Genomic DNA, 21,072 nt, shown 5'->3' on the forward strand with positions numbered 1-21,072 from the left:
AAGAATCCACCTGCAGTGCAGGAGACCCCAGTTTGATTCCTGGGTCGGGAAAATCTGCTGGAGAAGGGATAAGCTACCCACTCCAGTATTCTTGGGCTTCCCTTGTGGCTCAGCTGGTTAAGAATCCACCTGCAATGTGGAAAACCAGGGTTCGATCCCTGGGTTGGGAAGATCCCTTGGAGAAGGGAAAGGCTACCCACTCCAGTATTCTGGCCTGGAGAATTCCACGGACTGTATAGTCCATGGGGTCGAAAAGAGTTGGACCCGACTGAACGACTTTTACTTTCACTTTCAGTTGCTCAGTGGTGCCTGACTCTTTGTGACCCCATGGACTGTAGCCCCCCAGTCTCCTCTGTCCATGGGATTTCCCAGGCAAGAATACTAGAGTGGGTTGCCATTTCCTCCTCCAAGGGATCTTCCTGACCCTGGGATCCAACCCGTGTCTCTTGCATCTCCTGCATTGGTAGGCAGATTCTTTACCTCTAGCACCACCTGGGAAGCCCAATTTGCACGTGAACACCTCAAGTTTGGTGGTTGAGAGTCATTCCAGACAATTTGATCTATTTTATGGCTTTCAATCATTAACTCAGCAGACTTGCTGAATGCCCTGTACCTTGTTTTTAGAAAGTGTGTCAGGGAGCCACCGGCTAAAAACCAAACCCTGAAATGAATGCCTTCACTTGAAATTGGTCCCCAGGGAAACCCTGCCTGTGTAGCAGATGCTCCCTGCAGCTACTATTTTATTTCTTTGTTTTCTAATGCTATTGGTGTTTCTAATTTAATCTATAGAACTAAAATAAAGTTTACATCTGTCTATGTCTTCTTTTTAACACCAGACTGAACAGAACTTCAACAAATGTAGTAAGAATGCTGGGAACAGACAACTGCACAGGATAGAGTCTGTGGCCCATCTAAAATTGCATGACATCCCTTCTATGTGGATTCTAAAAAGAAATGATACAAATTAACTTATTTACAAAACAGAAACAGACTCACAGACTTAGAGAATTAACTTATGATTATCAGGGGGAAGGGATAGTCAGGGAGTCTGGGATAGATACTACACCCTGCTATATTTAAAATGGATAACCAGCAAGGACCTACAGTACAACACAGGGGACTCTGCTCAATGTTATGTGGCAGCCTGGATGGGAGGGGAGTTTGGGGAAGAATGGATACATGTATATTAAGCTATACTCCAATATAAAGTAGCAAGTTAAAAAAAAATAAAATCTACTTTGGGTGGCCTACAAGTATGTCTCTTAGAGAGGTAGTCTTCCCTCAAGCCAGCTAACCTTGAGGTTCAACAGGATGTCCTGGTATCTGCCCATTAGGAAATCAATATACTAGCATACTATAAAATAAATACATAAAAATAAAGGAAATAATTAAAATGAAGAATAGTATACACAGTGAAATGTGAGTAAAAACTAGAGGGAGAGAGAGAGAGAGACTTTTGATAAGTGGTGAGAAAACAATAAACTTTTCATTCGATACTGTTTTATGCTTTTTGCGTTTTGGACATGTGAGTATTATATCTACTAAAAATAAGAATTCAGGGACTTCCCTGGTGATTCAGTGGTTAAGACTTCGCCTTCCAATACAGGGGGTGTGGATTGGATCCTTGGTCAGGGAACTGAGATCCCATGCCTCACAAAACAGAAGTAATATTATAACAAATCCAATAAAGATTTTTTTTAAAAAATAAGAATTCAATAACTTACTTTAAGAAAGAGTGTAATTAAGCATAGGAAAGAGACAGACAAAATGCCATCCACAGAAGGATGAATGTGGGTGGATTCAAGGTGACAGGGAAATTCAGTGTAAGCCTAGAAGATTTGCTGACCTCATCTGATTATAGAGTCAAGGACACTCTGAAAAGAGAGAGAGAACTAAAAGCACAAAGGGGTGAAGAGACCCTGGGCTGAATTTGTGGCTGGCTGGAGTATAGGTGAAGAATGCAAACTATTAAGCCTAACAGTCTTCACTACTAAAAAAATTCAGTGACTTTTATCAACTGCTCTATCACTTACTTGAAGTAGGAAAAGAAGCAAAACCCTTTTCCAAGCATTGTCTTGTCTCTAATGGATAAGCCTACTATGCTGAATATCCAAAGTAACGATTATTGTTGTTTGATGTTTTCTATCCTATGTTCCATTTTGGAAAAACACTATAAATATGAACCCCTCTGGTTCTCTGCTGATCTGTCCCTTCCTTCTTCTCCATCTTTCTGACTTCCACACTCTTAATTTACCTGGGGCAATTGCCCAATAATAAGAAAACGTCTAACACCAAGGTGGTTGGCAAGACCCTGTAGTTCAGCACCACACCCCCTCCATCAGGGTATAAGTGCTGGTCTGGGTCTTTGCAGACACCAGGTGCTGAGAGAAAACAGCAAATTCATCCATAGCAGCTGCCTTCATCCTTCAGCAGGTGTAGAAGACATAGCCATTATAGAAATTGTTATGCATTCCTCCAGATTTTGTTTCCATTGTGCGTACTATCTCTCTTAGGAGCATTCAGGTTTTCTGCCAAGAACTGAAATGAGAGCTTAGAGGTTCGTTACCTCATACCCAAATTCAAGACTGTACCATTTGCATCTGTTAAAATGTTCTTTGATCCACCTTTTCTATTTTAGATGTTTATCTTAGAAAAATATATGTACCTTGGCAAAATAATTCATATACAAAGATGTCTATTGCACTGGCTTGTAATAAAGCAAAAAACTAACTACTCATTAATATGGAAGTGGTTAACCAAATTATGATGTACCTGTATTATTATGTACAACATAGCTTTTTAAAAGAATGAGATGTACATATACTCACATGGACAACTTTCCAAGACATATCAATAAAGGGGGAAAAAATCAAGGTTCAGAAACACATATATGAGAAGATGTTTATTCCAAACATACATCTATTCATATAAGAACATAAATATACTGAAAAAAGGACAAGAAAGATTCACACCAAACTGATAATGGTGGCCAAAGGCAAAAGTATTAGGGAAGGGGCTGAAAACAAAGGATTCTATTTCTTCTAAATTGTTTGGATTTTTAGACGACCAACATTTTTTCATGTGTATTACTTGTATAATAAAAAGTATTAATCCACTAACCTTATGAAAATTGAAAAAATACAAAAACACATTAAAAAATAGTTAAATTTACTTAAAATCCCACTGCCCAGTGATATCTACAGTTAATATTTGAATGTATTCTTCCAGTATCCTCAGGACATTTCTATCATGACATGTGCAAGGGTTTTCTCGATAAAGAAACATTTAAAGAAATCTTCCTGGAGGACAGCATGGCAACACATTCCAGTATTCATGCCTGGGAAATCACATGGACAGAGCAGCCTGGCAGGTTACAGTCCATGGGGTTGCAAAGAGTGGGACATGACTGAAGTGACTTGACACGCACTCATGCAAAGAAACCTCTATAAAGTAACATAAAATCTCTCAACACCTCTATGCATGTGTGACAAGTCACTTCAGTCGTGTCCAGCTTTTTGTGACCCCACAGATTGCAGCCTGCCAGGCTCCTCTGTCCATGGGATTCTCAGGCAAGAATACTGGAGTGGGTTGCCATGCCCTCCTCCAGGGCATCTTCCTGGTCCGGGGATCGAACCCACATCTCCTGTGTCTTCTGCATTAGCAGACTGATTCTTTACCACTGAGCCACTTGGAAATGTATTGTCTTACTTCTCCCATTGTCTTATTCAAAGAGATGGGTCTTGCCAAACTCCTAAGTGCACAAGGCTGCAGGTACATTTTCTCGGTGTCTTTGGAGTATGACCACACCTGCCACACGCTCCAGAGTAGGGGAGTTCCTGTAAAGACAGCTTGCTGGGGAGAGACAGAAGGGCCCAGCAGTACATAATGGATGTCATGTTCTGTGCATACCCTATTAGTTCAGCATATCAGAGAACAGAGATCATTGTGTTTCCACAAAGGAGAGCTAAAACAGATAAGAGGAGAGAGAAGGAGTAACTGAAGCGGAAAAACAACGACAACTATAAGAAGAGTAAAAATCCTCATTGGACAGAGTAAATGCCAAAACTGATGGTGCAGGAAAAGGAAACAGTAAAGTGGAAAAAAGCTAGAGAACCATCTTCAGACTGAAAAGACTGGGAGGAATAGACTAAAATGATCAAAGATAAAATAATATGTAGAAGACAATGGATCTTATCTTGCATCTTCCTGGGTGGCTCAGTGGCGAGGATCCCATGGAGAGGAACTAAGGTCTATCTACTGTCATGTCAACAAGTATGAATGTGCTAAGCATTTGAGGAGCCATCTCGGAAGTGGATCTTAGCCCCAATCAAGCCTTCAGCAAACAGCCGACATGGTGGTTACGATTTCATGAGGAAACCCTGAGCCAGAATTACCCAGCTAAGCTGATTCCAAATTCCTGTCCCACAGAAACTCTGCGAGATAAAATAAATGTTTATTTTTGCATTAAGCTGATAAATTTAGGGATAATTCATTATAGCACAGGAGACAGACATGAAGCCCTATGCTACCTGCAGAGTTCAGCAGTTGCTCCAGGTGAGCTCTTAACAGAACCTGCCACTTCTCTTAAGGAATTGCATCTTTACTGAATGAACAACTGGCAAATGACAGTTATTTAGAAGTGGATGCATGACATGCTTTTTCTCAAAAATGAACAAAGTGAACCTGTCACTTCAAGGACAACTGACAGCAAGTGTTGCCAATGACAAAACTGAGGCTTTCAAAAGGAAATTAGATTTTTTTCTTCCATTTGTATCTGCCACACATGGGTCTTTATAGTTTTCTAATACATAAAGTTTTTTTTCTGATGAGACAGTGGTGATATTAACTAATGTGATTTTTTAAAATATGGTTTAATAAAATGTGTCAGTATTTGGAAAGTGTACAGAACTCAGAGACTTAATATATCTTCTAAAATGACCAAAGAAAGTGAAGTGAAAGTTGCTCAGTCATGTCCAGCTCTTTGCAACCCTTTGGAATGTGGCCTGCCAGGCTCCTCTGTCCACAGTGATTCTCCAGGGCAGGATACTGGAGTGGATTGCCATTCCCTTCTTGGGGAGATCTTCCCAAGTCAGGGATCAAACCCAAGTCTCCCGCATTGCAGGTGGATGCTTTCAAGCCTGAGCCACCTGTGAAGCCCAAAATAACCAAAAGATCCATTTGAAGTGCAAAGTAAGTCAGTGGATTTTAATGTAACAAAGGACAAAGAGTTCATTGATACGGTTTCAGTATTTACATTGCAATTCATCTTTAAGAAACTAACATTTGCCAAGTTTTGGTGTAATATCAAAGAAAGTTTTTCATAACTATCCTAAAAGACTTTTAAAATATCCCTATATTCTCCAACTTCATAACTGTGTTGCTGTATTTTTTTTCACACTTCAATCAAAACAATGTAATGCCACAAAGTAAATTAAAAGAAGCAGGTATGAGAATTTGGCTATCTTTTTATTTAACATTTACTAAAGAGATTTGTAATAATATAAAGCAATGCAATCCTCCTCAGTGAATTTTATTTTTCAGAAAATACAGGTAGTTTCCAAAAAAATACATTATTTGTAAGATTTAATGAGTTTATTATTCTATTTTAAATGAGTTAATAAATATTTTAAATTCTCACTTTTAATTTCTAACATGACAAAGAATGATACATATATCTCACACAAAGACAAGTTTTCAGGGAACATTTTCAAAAATCTGTAAAACCAGGACCACATAGCGAAAGTCATGCAAGAATACTAGAGTGTGTTGCCATTTCCTTCTCCAGGGTATCTTCCCAACCAGGGGATCAAACTCCTGTCTCCTGCCTTACTGGTAGATTCTTTACAGTCTGAGCCACCAGGGGGGCGCAAGACCACATGCTTGATAAAAACTGCTTTATATGAGGGCTTTCCAGGTAGTGCTAATGGTGAAGAACCTGACCTTCAATGCAAGAGACTTAAGACACTTGGGTTTGATCCCTGTGTCAAGCATGGCATTCCAGTATATGAGGGAAAAGACTGAGGGGCTCACCTTTGTTATTTAGAATTGGTTGAGTTATAGTTAGATAGATAGATCTATAAATATATATGTATATTTTAAATGATGTAAAAGATAAAAACAATAAAGTAATTTAATAAAGAAATGAAAAGTTTAAGAACAGAGAGCAAAAAAAGGAAGATCAGATATTATCAATTATAATGATGATTGAAACTAAATCAAAATCTTTTTTCAAACAGGAGGGACTCTCTAATAGAGTATTAAATATGCTGCCTATAAAAGGCATTTTTAAAATATGGTGGAAAAGATTAAGAGTGAAACGAGAGGCAAAGTACATCAAGCAATAGCAAATAAAGCTAAGATGTCAATTTACTTTACACAAAGTTCAAGCAAATAAAAAAGTACTAAAGAGCACAAAGATGGTAATTTTATCCTGATAAATATAGTTTACAATGAAAAAGTAACTATAATGAATCTTTATGTGTTGAGTAACCTTGTATCCACTTACCTTTAGAGATATACTAAAAGAAATCAATACAAAAAGATGTAACTGAATAACAAGTGTCAAGGTGTGATGGTAGATCGGGCAGGTAAAAACTTAATAAGGATATAAAAATAGGAATATAATTTTTAAATGAATAAATAAAACAAAAAATGAGAATTTGAAATTTAGGCTATATCTTCTCTAAAATTCATGAAACATAAAATTGATTGTAAAAAAGATTAGAAGTGAAAAATAAGTTTACTACATTTCAAATAGCAGAAATTGTATGAGCCAGATTTGCATATAAAGCATTCATGAAATTAAAAATTAATTTTCAAAAAAGGGGAAAATTTGATTTACTGCCATAAAGAAAGAATTAATATCAAGGTATCATTAAAATAAAAAGTCAAGAATGGCTCATATATTAGAAAATCTAGTATTATAATTTATAATGTTAATAGTTCATGAAGAAAATTAATCTTTTATTTTAAAATACTCATTGAAATAGAATTTGATAAAATTAAAAATACATTCCTATATCAAGAAATATATATATATATACTTAGTAAATTAATAAAAGGAATGTGGTTTATTAACATTTTTAATGCCTACTTTGATACAAGAAAAAATATCCCTATTGATGGTGAAACACTATGAAAGTGAGGACTCAAAGAGGTATATGCATTTCTTCTGCAAAGGGATTGCAATTCAACTAGCCAAAATTGTTTGTAAAAGTAAATATAATGATTATATGATCAGATAATTACACTCCTAGGTACACATCCAAAATAATTGAAAGAACCAGTCAAATTGGTACTTGTACATCAATTTTTCAAAAAGGCCAATAAGTGGCCATCAACAGATAAATGGGTAAACAAAATGCCATATACAGTCAGCCTTCTGCATTCACAGGTTCCAATCCATGGAATCAGCCAATCCTGGGTCAAAAATATTCAAGGGAAAAAAAATACCATGTGCCTGAATGGAAGAGCTTGATATTGTAAATATATCAGTTATCCCCAAAGTAATCTAGAAAGACAACTATAATGTATTTCTAATCAGAATTTGATATTCTTTAAAAACAAATTTACAAATTCATTTAGAAGAGTACATGTATTAAAATGACTCAATAAAAATGTGCTCTAAATGTTTTAGTTCTAATGAGCTACATTGTACTCCTAGAGACTTCCCTGGTGGTTCAGTGATTAAGATTCTGAGTTCCCAACGCAAGGGATTTGGGTTCTATCCCTGGTTAGGGAACTAAGATCTCATATGCCACATGTTCCAGGCAAAGAGAGGAAAAAAATTTAAAAACATAAATAAAATATGTTCCAGTACCAAGACATGCCAATTGTTCAATTCATTTAACATTGATACAATAAAAAATATTGAGCATATACTATGTGAGATGTGCTAAAAATACAGTGATGGACAAACAAGGTCCCTACCCTCATGGACCATCGGGAGGCAGGGCATTCAGCAAGTCTGGAGGAAAATGAGGAGAGAGAGTGTATAGGCAAGGAAAAGTTTAACTTGTTCTCCTTTACCTGTCTTGGGTTTTTTTTTGTTTTTTGTTTTTTGTTTTTGCTGTGGCTCTGCAGACTAGATTTTAAAAGATGAATGAACAGGAAAAAAACAGCATTTGTTAACACATGCATCATGTGTACATGTGGGAGAACTCAGGAATGAATAGCTCAAAGCCGTGGTTAGAATTGGGGCTTTATACAGCATTTTTTTTTTTTTTTTTGTATGGCCTCAGGAAATATTCTGAAAATCTTTGAGATTTAATACCCTTATCTGTAAAATGACATATTTTACTATCAAATATTTTATCATTTTGTAAATTAACATATTTTGTTAAACATGATTATAATAAAAAGGGCAGACTAATCAAATCATAATCTTATTAACATCTGAGATTTCAGTTCAGTTCAGTCACTCAGTCATGTCTGACTATTTGTGACCTCATGGACTGCAGCACGCCAGGCTTCCCTGTCCATCACCAACTCCCCGAGCTTGTTCAAACTCATGTCCATCATTTTGGTGATGCCATACAAACATCTCATCCTCTGTTATCCCCTTCTCCTCCTGCCCTCAATCTTTCCCAACATCAGGGTCTTTTCAAATGAGTCAGCTCTTCGCATCAGGTGGCCAAAGTATTGGAGCTTCACCTTCAACATCAGTCCTTCCAATGAACACCCAGGACTGATTTCCTTTAGGATGGACTGGTTGGATCTCCTTGCAGTCCAAGGGACTCTCAAGAGTCTTCTCCAAAACCACAGTTCAAAAGTATCGATTCTTCTGTGCTCAGCTTTCTTTATAGTCCAACTCTCACATCCATACATGACTACTGGAGAAACCACAGCTTGGACTAAACAGACCTTTGTTGGCAATGTCTCTGCTTTTTATTTTATTTTTTTTTAATTTTTTTTTATTATTATTATTTTTTTTTCCAGTGGGTTTTGTCATACATTGATATGAATCAGCCATGGATTTACATGTATTCCCAATCCCGATCCCCCCTCCCACCTCCCTCTCCACCCGATTCCTCTGGGTCTTCCCAGTAACAAAGGACAATAAATTTGTGGAGAAGTGACAAGACAAAGGAAGAGGGGTTTAGGCTTTTAGAAGTAGCAGACCATGAGAAGCTTAACACATGTGGGAAAGTAATAAAAAATAAGGGCTATTTTAGTGAAGATTGTTATGTGTTCTTTTTGTGCTCTGGGCTGATAAGTGTTGGGAGTACTGATGAGTTTTTTCCTTCCTGGTATAGGAAAGAGACACCTTTCCAAACTATGTCCTGCTTTAAGGCATAAGAAGAGGGCAGTTTCTTGTGTCTGTTTCTTCTCTTTTGCCTTCAGCTCAAAATAACCTTTATGCTTGGAGCATACTTGGGGTGGCAGATTTTAGTTCCCTAAGGAAGGAAAGAGAATTGCAATCAACCCTATGGAGGAAATAAACAGGATAACATAAGAGGAACTAACAGAAGAGAGATGAGCCCACCAAGATAAGATTGTCAAGGAAAAGGAAGGGAGAAGTAAGAACTAAAAGAGTGAGAACTAAAGAGTGAGAAGTCAACTGTGGGTAAAATAGGGAAGGGTTTTGAGGATTCAGTAGGAGGTTGTGTCACAGGAGTAGCACAAGCTGGCCAGAGAGGTGGGGATGGGAGAGCTGGACACAGGAGTTAGATCATGAAGAAACTATAGGCCACAGTAAAGACTTTGGATTTTATTTTGGTAAGAAGTATACTTTATCTTGGTAAGAATTATATTTTATTAAGGATGATAAACTTTATTCTTGAGACTGCATGATCAAATTTATACTTTTAAAATATTAGGCTAATTATTGTGTGAAGAATGGATTGTAGGGAGAACACAGATGAAGTACTGAGAATAGTTAGGGTTTTAAAGTAATGTAAGACAAGGATGTGGCTTCCCATGTGGTGCTAGTGGTAAAGAACCCATCTGCCAGTGCAGAAGACATAAGACATTCGGGTTCAATCCCTTGGGTCAGGAAGATCCCCTGGAGGTGGGCATGATAACCCACACAAGAATTCTTGCCTGGAGAACCCCATGGACAGAGGAGTCTGATGAGCTACAGTCCATAGGGTCACAAAGACGGCTGGTCACGACTTAGCAACTGAACAAAAACAAAGACAGTTTTAAAGGATGCTGGTTAAGTGTTTTGGAGAACATCCCTCAATTTAGATTTGTCCAATGCCCCTCTCAGGAACAGACTGGGATAACTTCCTTTGGGGAGGACCACAGAAGTAAAGTGCCATGGCATTACATCATATTGAGTGAAGGCATGCCATTCACATGACCTACCATGATGAATCTGAGTACCTCTCTTTCCTGCTTCCATACTGCACCCTTCAGAAGGACGCCTCTGTGTGCAGCCGTGGTTAAGAAGAGGGAGTTCTGCTCCACCTACTTGAGGACAGAGTTACCATACCACTTATTTGAAATTCTTCTCCTTGAGAGCTTTGTCCACTTTCCTCCTTTTATTTATTTGTTGTTCAGTCGGTCAGTCATATTCAACTCTTCGCATCTTCACGAACTACAGCATGTCAGGCTTCCCTGTCCTTCACTACCTCCCAGAGTTTGCTCAAACTCATGTCCATTGAGTCAGCGATGCCATCCAACCATCTCATGCTTCAATCATTATATCAGTTTGGAGTCAAGGATATTTATTTTATGCTTGGCTTTTAATCTAAATACTACTTTTTTTTTTTCTTTGTTCAAACTGTGCTAACTTCAGCCATTGGGAGCTCTTTAGTTGGTTCCTGTGCAATTTTGTTGTTTTTTAGGTCTTCATTGAATTTACTACAATATTGCTTCTGTTTTATGCCTTGTATTTTTTTGGCCGTGAGGCATGTGGAATCTTAGCTCCCCAACCAGGGGTTGAACCCACACCCCCTGCATTGGAAGGCAAAGTCTTAACCACTGGATCATCAGGGAAGTTCCCACATTTTGACATACAGCCTTCATCACTTTCTTTTATGAGAACTTCCTTATTTTCTTGCAATGCAGAACACCCCAGTTTCATTTTGTATGTTTATTACCCCACACCTAGAAGCAGTTACTTTTCCAAGAAGTCCTGGTTATGTTAGTTGGAAAATGGTATTAGAAACCAAGAACTGGGTACTAGGTGTTAAACTGCTTTTCAAACAAATCTCAGATGATTCTGTACTGTCAGTTCAGTTCAGTTCAGTCGCTCAGTTGTGTCCGACTCTTTGAGACCCCATGACCCGCACCACGCCAGGCCTCCCTGTCCATCACCAACTCCTGGAGTCCACCCAAACCGACGTCCATCGAGTTGGTGATGCCATCCAACCATCTCATCCTCTGTCGTCCCCTTCTCCTCCTGCCCTCAATCTTTCCCAGCATCAGGGTCTTTTCAAATGAGTCAGCTCTTCACATCAGCTGGCCAAAGTATTGGAGTTTCAGCTTCAAAATCAGTCCTACCAATGAACACCCAGGACTGATACATTAAAATTGACATTTTCATCCATTATGGATGGAGTGACTGATACAATTAAATTTTTCTGGAAAAATAAATTTTCAATATGTATACAGCCTTAGGACTTTTTAGGCAGACTTTTATGTTGTATTTTCACATCTTAAATATGAAACATTTTGCTGTATTATTTATAATAGCACAATATTAGAAAAGTCAAACAACACGGAAATGGTTAAATAAAAGAGTAAGAATCATTAAAAAGAATATTTAAGTCATCTTAAATTATTTGTTGTATATGATGGCTGGGGAAATATATAGATACATAAATTTATGGATACCATAGAGCAATGGTTTTTATGGGATGAGACACTTTGTGTCTGTGTATGTCTGTACTGAAAAATATGCTATAATTTGTTTATAGGGAAATATCTTTTAAAACAGGAGGAAAGTTTCTAAAATATTAATAGTGATGACTTCTGGATTATGTAGTTTTAATAATTACATTGTGTAATTTTACTCTTATATTAATTATAAATTTATATATATAATATATAATATAAAAATTATGGAATTTTTACTCTATTCTTTCTGTTTTTCAAAAATTCTTTTAAAGGCTGGTACTTATAAACATCCAACACTAAATACAAAGAAATTTTTTTACTTTGCTTATATATAGTTTATTTTGTCTTAAATATAAATTATATAATGAACTAAAATAATAGTATATAATGTAGCTCTTACATAATTGATATGATAGGAAATCTTATAGTATGCATCAATCTAGATCTAGATTCAAAAAAGCAATTCAGTGGCTTGAAAATGATATATTAAGTTCTGAGGCTGAAGATATATTTATTTAGATATCTGAAAAATGAAAATAAAATTTTTACTAAAATCTGCAAAAGGATATATACACTCGTGACTGTCCTGTGTTTAATTTGTCATTAAGTGGCACAAAGTGGCCATCTAAAAAATTTTATTGTTGTTATTTAATCCAACACTTTTGTGACCCAATTACTGTCGAGCTGTATTTTATGGATGACTAATTTACCATGATTTCTTTGTTTTTAAGAACTTATTATTTATTTGTTGGCTGCAGTGGATCTTTGTTGATGTTCTCAGGGTTTCTCTAGTTGTGGCGAGTGGTGGCTTCTCTCTAGTTGTGGTGTGCAGGCTTCTCATTGCAGTGGTTTCTCTTGGTGCAGAGCATGGGTCTAGGGCACATGGGCTTAGTAGTTGCTGTTCACCACCTTAGTTGCTCTGTAGCATGTGAGTCTTCCTGGACCAGGGATCAGACCCGTGTCCCCTGCAATGGCAGGTGGATTCTTAACCACTGGCCCACCAGGGAAGCCCGACCCATGATTTCTTGACTGTAAGGGCTCGTATCTGCAATACAGGAGGGAGGCCTGAACCAGGAGACAGATTTTTGGCACAGATCTCAAAATCACATGGCAAGTTGATGGCAATGATTGAATTCAACACAGCATTAGATGCTAGAAAGAGCCCTGGACTAAGGGTTAAGCCATCAAAATTCCTCTGGGTTGATTGGCTTTATCACTCTTCTCCTGGCCTTGCTAATGCCTTAGAAACACACATACCCTCCTGGGTCATGGGGAGGATGAGGGAAAGCAACACACAAATTTGAGAGTTATTACAGGGAGTGGAGCATGCTGAAATTACAAAGTCAAACAAACTTGGCTTTCAGATGATGGCAAGGCGGGTAATTAATTCACTTGGGACTTTGAGTTCTGGTTTTGTTTTTCTCTTATGCAAATCTGGGTTTGTTTTGGTGAAGAAGTAAGTAATAATTTTGTGTTGTCTTCCCCAGCTACAGAGCTAGGTCACGTGACCCAAAGTTTTACCAAAAGCAGCACTTTTATTCTGTAAAGTTGCCAAGGCAACACCAGCTGCTTATGACATCATGTGACTGAGGGGACACAGGCTGATTTTAGAAGCCTAAAATTATCACTCAATCTGCTCACCAAAATTCTGAAACAGCCAAGACGGCCTCAAGCCCAAAGAAAAGCTTCATTAATACAGTTCTGTGAAAATGGTGGTGGTAATGAATTATGTATTCTTCTCAAAAGTCTGGTACCACAGCCTCAAATCACATACTAAAATACTCAAGATCAACACATGCTGGGCACGCAGGACACACTTGCTAATCTGTTTTCAATTAAAGTTTTTCCAACACCATGATGAATAAAAATAATTTTTAGTTTCTGTGAAATGGAGTTGAAAAATTCAAATTTATTTGTATTGAAGTCAAATTATATCTCAAATTGTTCAAGATCTATTAGAGATGAAGAAAAAAAGAATGATATACGGGACTTCCCTGGTGGTCCAGTGGTTAAGAATCCAACTTCCAATGCAGGGGACAAGGGTTCAATTCCTAGTTAGGGAACTAAGTTCCCACATGCTGCAGGGCAACTAATCTGGAGTGCCTCAACTACTTAAACCGGTGCACCACGACTAGAGAGAAGCCGGTCCAGTGTGATGAAGTTCCCATGTGCCACAACTAAGACCTGATACGGCCAAAAATAAATGAATACTTTAAAAAAAAATTATATTTTTCTATTATAATATATAATTATATAGTAATGGGGGACATATATAGTCATTGTTTCAACATTTTTATGGTAATTAACTGTAGTCCAAGGACTATAGTAAAAGTCTAAATTTCAGGGTCTCTCAGAGAGAATGAATTGCACACATGGACACATTGACGAGGACTAAATCATTTGCCAGGCATTCAGAAGCTCAGACACTGGCCTTAACCTCACGTTATCTTCTCTTAGAGGACAAATAAATTAGAACGAAAAGTAAAAACTAGACTAACAGCAAATGTAAGACTTTAATCATAGCATGGTGCCCTGGCTTTCCTCTTTTTCATTCTCAAAAACTCACTTTTAAATTAAAATAGTTGCATCGAAATGTATGCTTATGCTGACAAATGAGTAAGATTCTTGTTGAAGGAAAATAACTGCGGTATAAACACTCCTTGAAAACAGAAAGACTTCTCAGCTCTTTACATTTAAATGTGTAAAGATGAATAGCTGAGCACCTACTATGCACAGGACAATGTAGTGCATACTATGAGGGTCCCAAGATGAACCAGACGTCACCCTTTAAATGTACAAATAGCTCAACAAAGGTTAAAATAATTAAAACTAAGAGCAAGACTTGCCTGGTGGTCCAGAGGTTAAGTTTACCTTGCAATGCAGAGAACATGTGTTCAATCCCAGGTTGGGGAACTAAGATCCCATGTGCCTTGGGGCAACCAAGCCCATACGCCACTAAGTCCGCTCTGCAACTTGTGATGCAATGACGATCCTGTGCATCATAAGTAAATAGATAAAATATTTTTTCAAAACAAAACAAAAGTCCCTAAAAGCAGTAGAGCCGTGGGAGCACAGGAAAAGCAAAGGTCCTCACCCAGAAGGACCAGGTGAGGTTTCATGGGAAAAAAAAGATATTTTGGACTGAAATGAAGGATGAGAAAGACTGTAACAACTTGAATGGGGAAGAGCACGCCAAGGAGGAGGCGCAGTGTGAGCCAAGGTTGGGGAGCCAAGGGGAGCGCCTGGGTGCCAAGCGAAGATGTACTCAGGAAGCTGTTCGATGGGAATGGAAGGGTAACACAAACACTGCAGGCAGAAGTCAATTCTGACTCCATGTTGGAACTGTGTCTTTGACTGGCTTTTGTTACTATAATCATGCATAATGACCTGCCTCAGAGGACCCTGCCCCTCTGCCTGACTGTTAAACTTAAGTGCCTTTGTTCAGAACCCTGTCCACCTGTAGGTGGCAGGAAGGAAGAAAGTAACACACACCCCTGCCTGAGACTTGCCCTTCTAGGAGATATCTGCAAGATTAACGGCCTTTTTTTCTTTGTTTCCTCATCTCCACAGTCTCTGATTTGTAAAAGAATCTGGCATCCAGAGCCAGAGAGGATGGTCAGCTGGCTCTCCGAATAAAGTTGTATTCCTTGCCTCAACACCTGTCTCTGATTCACTGGCCTGTTATTCCACGAGGAGAGTTTGGACTCAGGAACACAAGACTGAGACCAGGCCCCAGAAGGTGCTAAATGCCATCCCGAGGCACTCGGACTTGACTCCAAGAATAAAAGGAAAGGGCTGAAGACTTTGGGCAGAAGAGCAGCAAGTATAACAAAAAGCTTAACTGGGGGACTGTCCACTGTAGGAAGGCTAACCAGGAGGAGTAGAAGTCACATCTAGAGCTGGTGGAAACCACCCATGAGAAGCAAAGGAGATGCAAACTGGATGAGGATGAGCAAGCAAATACCCTGAAGAGGCATGGGGGATAATCAGCAGCACGTGGTATCCAGCTGTACCAGTGTGAGCGCAAGGAAGAACCTCACAACATAGACGGGTATTCGTTATTGTTGTTCGGTTGCTAAATCATGTCCAACTCTTTGCTACCCCATAGAGTGCAGCACACCAGGCTTCCCTGTCCTTCACTGTCTCCCAGAGTTTGCTCAAACTCACATCCATTGAGGCGGTGATGCCATCCAACCATCTTATCCTATGCTGCCCCCTTCTTCTCCTGCTTTCATCTTTCCCAACACCAGGGTCTTTTCCAATGAATTGGCTCCTCGCATCAGGTGGCCAAAGTATTAGGTATTACATGAAGGCAAACAACACTCCGACCCCCTGAGCTCGCTAAAAGGTTCAGGCTTTGTCTATTGAGCTTTTACCCACTGGCTTCCTTCCAAGGAGCAGTGTGTATGGGTTTGCGCCCCTGTGCATGTGTTCGCATGTCTATGTGATCAGACTTGGGAGGAAAGAAAGAGGAGAAATAGACGTGACACGGGCTAGAGGAAAAGCTGTCAGGAAATCTAGAAGAGAGAGAAAGCAGGGGATGTAACAGAAGAGAACTGAGAAGGATAGAAAGTGAATGCAAAAGTGGGGGTGCAACGCTGATCCCTTAATGCATAACAGAGCAAAGAATCTGATTCAATTAAAATTATTTTTCCCTAATTTACCTAATTTTTCCCTGTTTAAACCTGCAGGCCACACTCCAGAATAGAAGCATTTGGATCACAGCTTCAAAAGGGTGACATATATCATCAGCCTTGATTTGGTTGGGTATTGTCCTGAGGATGGCAAAGAAGGGAGAGATTTTTCATTTAATTTATTAATATTTTTATATTAAATGTAAAGGTCCAGGTAGCAATGTCTAGAAGCAGTTCTAATCATTATAACAGAAATAATTTCCCTGAGATCCATGATCACTGTTGAAATGGATTTGTTCATCAGATCAAAATGACATGTGGCTCAAGAAATTAGGTAAATTAGTCAAAATTCAGATTCTAGCTATAGCTGCAAAATTAGCTCTTAGAATATTAATCTGCTATAAAATCTACATGTACATTCTAAAAATTATACCTGTATCTAAATACAAATTAAAAGAAAATGTATAGTATTATGTAAGTAATCATATCAAATAATTCAATTGCATTTGGGAGACCTGATTAAACCAAAGTTGTCTGAGTAATCATTTAAACTATATAAATTTGAAGTTTGTTAGGTATGTATATTTTTTTCAGATAATTCAAGGGCTAGTGGCTCAGTGGTAAAGACTCTTCAACTCAGGAGACACAGGCTTGATCCCTGGTCCAGGAAGATTCCACATGCCTCAGAGCAACTAAGCCCATGTGCCACCACTCCTGAAGCCCCTGCTCTGGAGCTTGGGAGCCACGGATCCTGCGCAGGGCAGCTCCGGAAGCCTGAGCACCCTAGAGCCCACACTCGGCAACTAGAGAAGTCGCTGCAATGAGAAGCCCAAGCCCCTCAAATAGAGGGTAGCCCCCGCTTCCCACAACTAGGGAAAAGACTGTGCACTAACAAAGACCCAAAACAGGCAAAAATCATTAATTAACTGGCTTAAAATTCTTTAAAATATATATATAATTCAGTTTCATTTTAGAGAATTTGAAAAGTAGACAAAAGTTATCTTTTGCCCACCATCTAAATAACTGTATGTTGATATATTTAACCTTTTTTCTTTATATAGATTTCTTGGTTGCTTTATATAGTTTAAATTATATTTTATGTGTAAATTTGTGTCACTTAATATGAGTATTTTCATGTTATAAGATCTTCATAATGATTTTAACAGATAAGTAACAGTCCATCAGGTCAGTATACCATGATTATTTAATTATTCCTCTATCATCGAAACTGTAGATATCAGATATTTTTTGTAATAGAGAAACATCTCATTGCATATTTTTTCATAGTTAGGTTTGTTCCCTTGAAATGTGTTCTCAGAAGCAGGATTGCTAATATAAATGTAATTTGATTTTAATAAAAATATCTCACCTGATGTATAAATTCAGTCTCTCCCATTTCTAATTTTGGGATGCTTGGTAGGAAAGAACAAAGAATCATAAAACTGCACAAAGCGATCCCTAGCATGACATCATTTTCTCCCTTTTTTAAAATTTATTTTTGGCTTTTCTGGGTCTTCCTTGCTGTGAAGGCTTTTCTCTAGTTGTGCTGTGTGGGCTTCTCATTGCGGTGGCTTCTCTTGTTGCAGAGCACGGGCTTTAGGAGTCTGGGCTCAGTAGTTGTGGAGTATGGGCTTATTGCTCCAAGGTATGAGGGATATTCCCAGATCAGGGATCGAACCTGTGTCTCCTGCATTGCCAGGCAGCTTCTTATCCACTGGATCACCAGAGAAGTCTTCATTTTCTCTTTTTCTGCTTTTCTCACTGTCAAGCAATCAAGAACTAATAGCAAGAAGGGTCAACTTTGAGGCTGGTGTCTCATGCACGGAGCCAAAGGAGAGGGAAGTGTGTGGGGACCACTTGTTCCCCCCGTCCTCTGGCTCTAACTGTGGGTCTCTGTCTTCTCCACCTAGTTCTGACTGGCCACTCTGAAACTCACATCTGAAACTTTTCTTCAGTCTTCTCTGTCCGGTACCCCTGGCCTTTACCTGAAAGCCCCAGAGTCATGGAGAAAAGCAATAATGCCTGAACTCTTTTAACTAACTCAAACCCAGATCTTGTAATATCTATGTGTCTCTTCTCCCCAAAAAAGCATTCTGCTGCTGTGGCTGCTTTTTAGTCACTAAATTGTGTCTGACTTTTTTGCAACCCCATGGGCTGTAGCCCTCTAGGCTCCTCTATTCATGGGCTTTTCCAAGCAAGAATACTGGAGTGGGTTGCCATTTCCTTCTCCAGGGGATCTTCCCAACCTAGGGCCTGAACCTGTGTCTCCTGAATTGACAGGCGGGTTCTTTACCACCTCTTTACTGCCTTTAGTAAAAAATCACCTGTTCTTTACTGAACCATCAGAGAAAACCAAGAAAGCATTCTAGGCTCCACTTAAGAAAAACTGACTTATGTTTGTGCAACTCTTTCATGTTGTTGCCCCAAACTATAATTTATTCATATTGAACACAGTCAACCAGTGTTTTCCAAAATTCAACGTGTGTCAGAATCATACGAAGGGCTTGTTAAAACAGCATTGAGCCTCACCTCCGGAATTTCTAATTCACTAGGTCTGAAGAGGGAACCAAGGATTTGCACCCCTGACAAGCTCCGAGGTGATGCTGAGGCAGCTGGTCCACGGTCCACGCTCTTGAGAGTCACTGCTGAAGAGTTTTCCATTATGTGAGGATACTGCAATGGGTTTATACTGTCTACTGTTGATGGACATCTCGATTGTAATCATTTAGGAGCTATTACAAATACTAAGAATTTCCTTGTACACATAATTTGCTCACATATGTAACACATTTCTGTTGGGTCCCTGGGAATTATTGGGGTTTAGAGTGTATATATGTTCAAAGTAAGTAGATCCTGCCAACAAGTTTCCCAAAGTAGTTGAACTAACTTATACCCTTAGGAGCAAAAAGTATTTGAGACTTCCTGTAATTCACAGGATCTCCACCAACATTTAGGCTTGTGGAGCTTTTAAGTATCTGCCAATCTGTTGACGATGGGTGATTGCTCATTGTGGTTTTAATTTTCATTTCCCTGATGACTAATGAGATGGGGGCCTTTTAATATGTTTATTGGGCAATAGGATTTCCTTTTATATGAAGTGCCTCTTCAAGTTTTTGCCCATTTTTCTAATTGATCTCAATGAGTTCTTTATACATTTTAGAGACTAGGTCTTTGTCAGTTCTATGTGTGGCAAACATTTTCTTCCATTGTGCAGGATGTCATTTCATCTTTGCAGGACCTTCTTGTGAATAGCATTTCTTGATTTTCACGGAGTCTATTTCAGTGTTTCTCAGACTATCTTGGCGAAGCACTATTTCCCCCCACCCAAATCAAATGGGAACTGAAATTTTTGAAAATACAGTAACATGACTGAATATAAACATGAAAATTTTTAAAGGCCTTTCCTGGTAGCTCATTTGGTAAACAATTCGCCTGCAATGCAGGAGACCCCGGTTCGATTCCTGGGTCGGGAAGATCTGCTAGAGAAGGGATAGGCTACCCACCCCAGTATTCTTGGGCTTCCCTGTGGCTCAGCTGGTAAAGAATCCACCTGCACTGTGGGAGACCTGGGTTTGATCTCTGGGTTGGAAAGATCTCCTGGAAAAGGGAAAGGCTACCCACTACAGTAAAATGAATATAAACATGAAAAGTTTTTAAAGGCATTCAAAAAACTTTAAGCATTTTATTATCAAGCAGTATATTCAGGAGACCCCTCTCCTTCTCCTTAAGTTTCAACTGATTTTCTGAGAATACTGTACCCAGAATGAAGTGAAATTCAAGAAAGAGTGGAAATTTTGAGCTTAATACTTATCAATTAACCCTTAAACAAAAGAACATTCAACTGCCAAGTTTTTTTATTGCTGAATCAATTCAGTTCAGTTCAGTTCAGTCACTCAGTCGTGTCCGACTCTTTGCAACCCCATGGACTGCAGCACGCCAGGCTTCTTGTCCATCATCAACTCCCGGAGTTCACCCAAACCCATGTCCATCAAATCGGTGATGCCATCCAACCATCTCATCCTCTGTCGTCCCCTTCTCCTCCTGCCCTCAATCTTTCCTAGCATCAGGGTCTTTTCCAATGAGTCAGTTCTTTGCATCAGGTGGCCAAAGTATTGGAGTTTCAGCTTCAACATCAGTCCTGCCAATGAACACCCAGGACTGATCTCCTTTAGGATGGACTGGTTGGATCTCCTTGCAGTCCAAGGGACTCTCAAGAGTCTTCTCGAACACCACAGTTCAAAAGCATCAATTCTTCTGTGCTCAGCTTTCTTTATAGTCCAACTCTCACATCCATACATGATCACTGGAAAAACCATAGCCTTGATGAGACGGACCTTTGTTGGCAAATTAATGTCTCTGCTTTTTAATTTGCTATCTAGGTTGGTCATAACTTTCCTTTCAAGGAGTAAGCATCTTTTAAATGTCACAAAATGTACTCTTCCCTTATTCCCCTGAGTTTCTTCTCACCCTGTTCTTGACTTTCATTCCATTTCTCTCCCCATTGATGACCTCCAGTCATCCTGAAGCACAGGGATGATTAGAGTCATGGATGTGTACACATGATACTTAGCAACAAAACCACATGACCCTGAAATCCCATTCCTGGGCATATACCTGGAGAAAAACATGGTCTGAAAGGATACACGCACCCCAG

Source organism: Dama dama, chromosome 13 (assembly GCF_033118175.1).
Source record: "Dama dama isolate Ldn47 chromosome 13, ASM3311817v1, whole genome shotgun sequence".
Taxonomy (NCBI): Eukaryota; Metazoa; Chordata; class Mammalia; order Artiodactyla; family Cervidae; genus Dama; species Dama dama.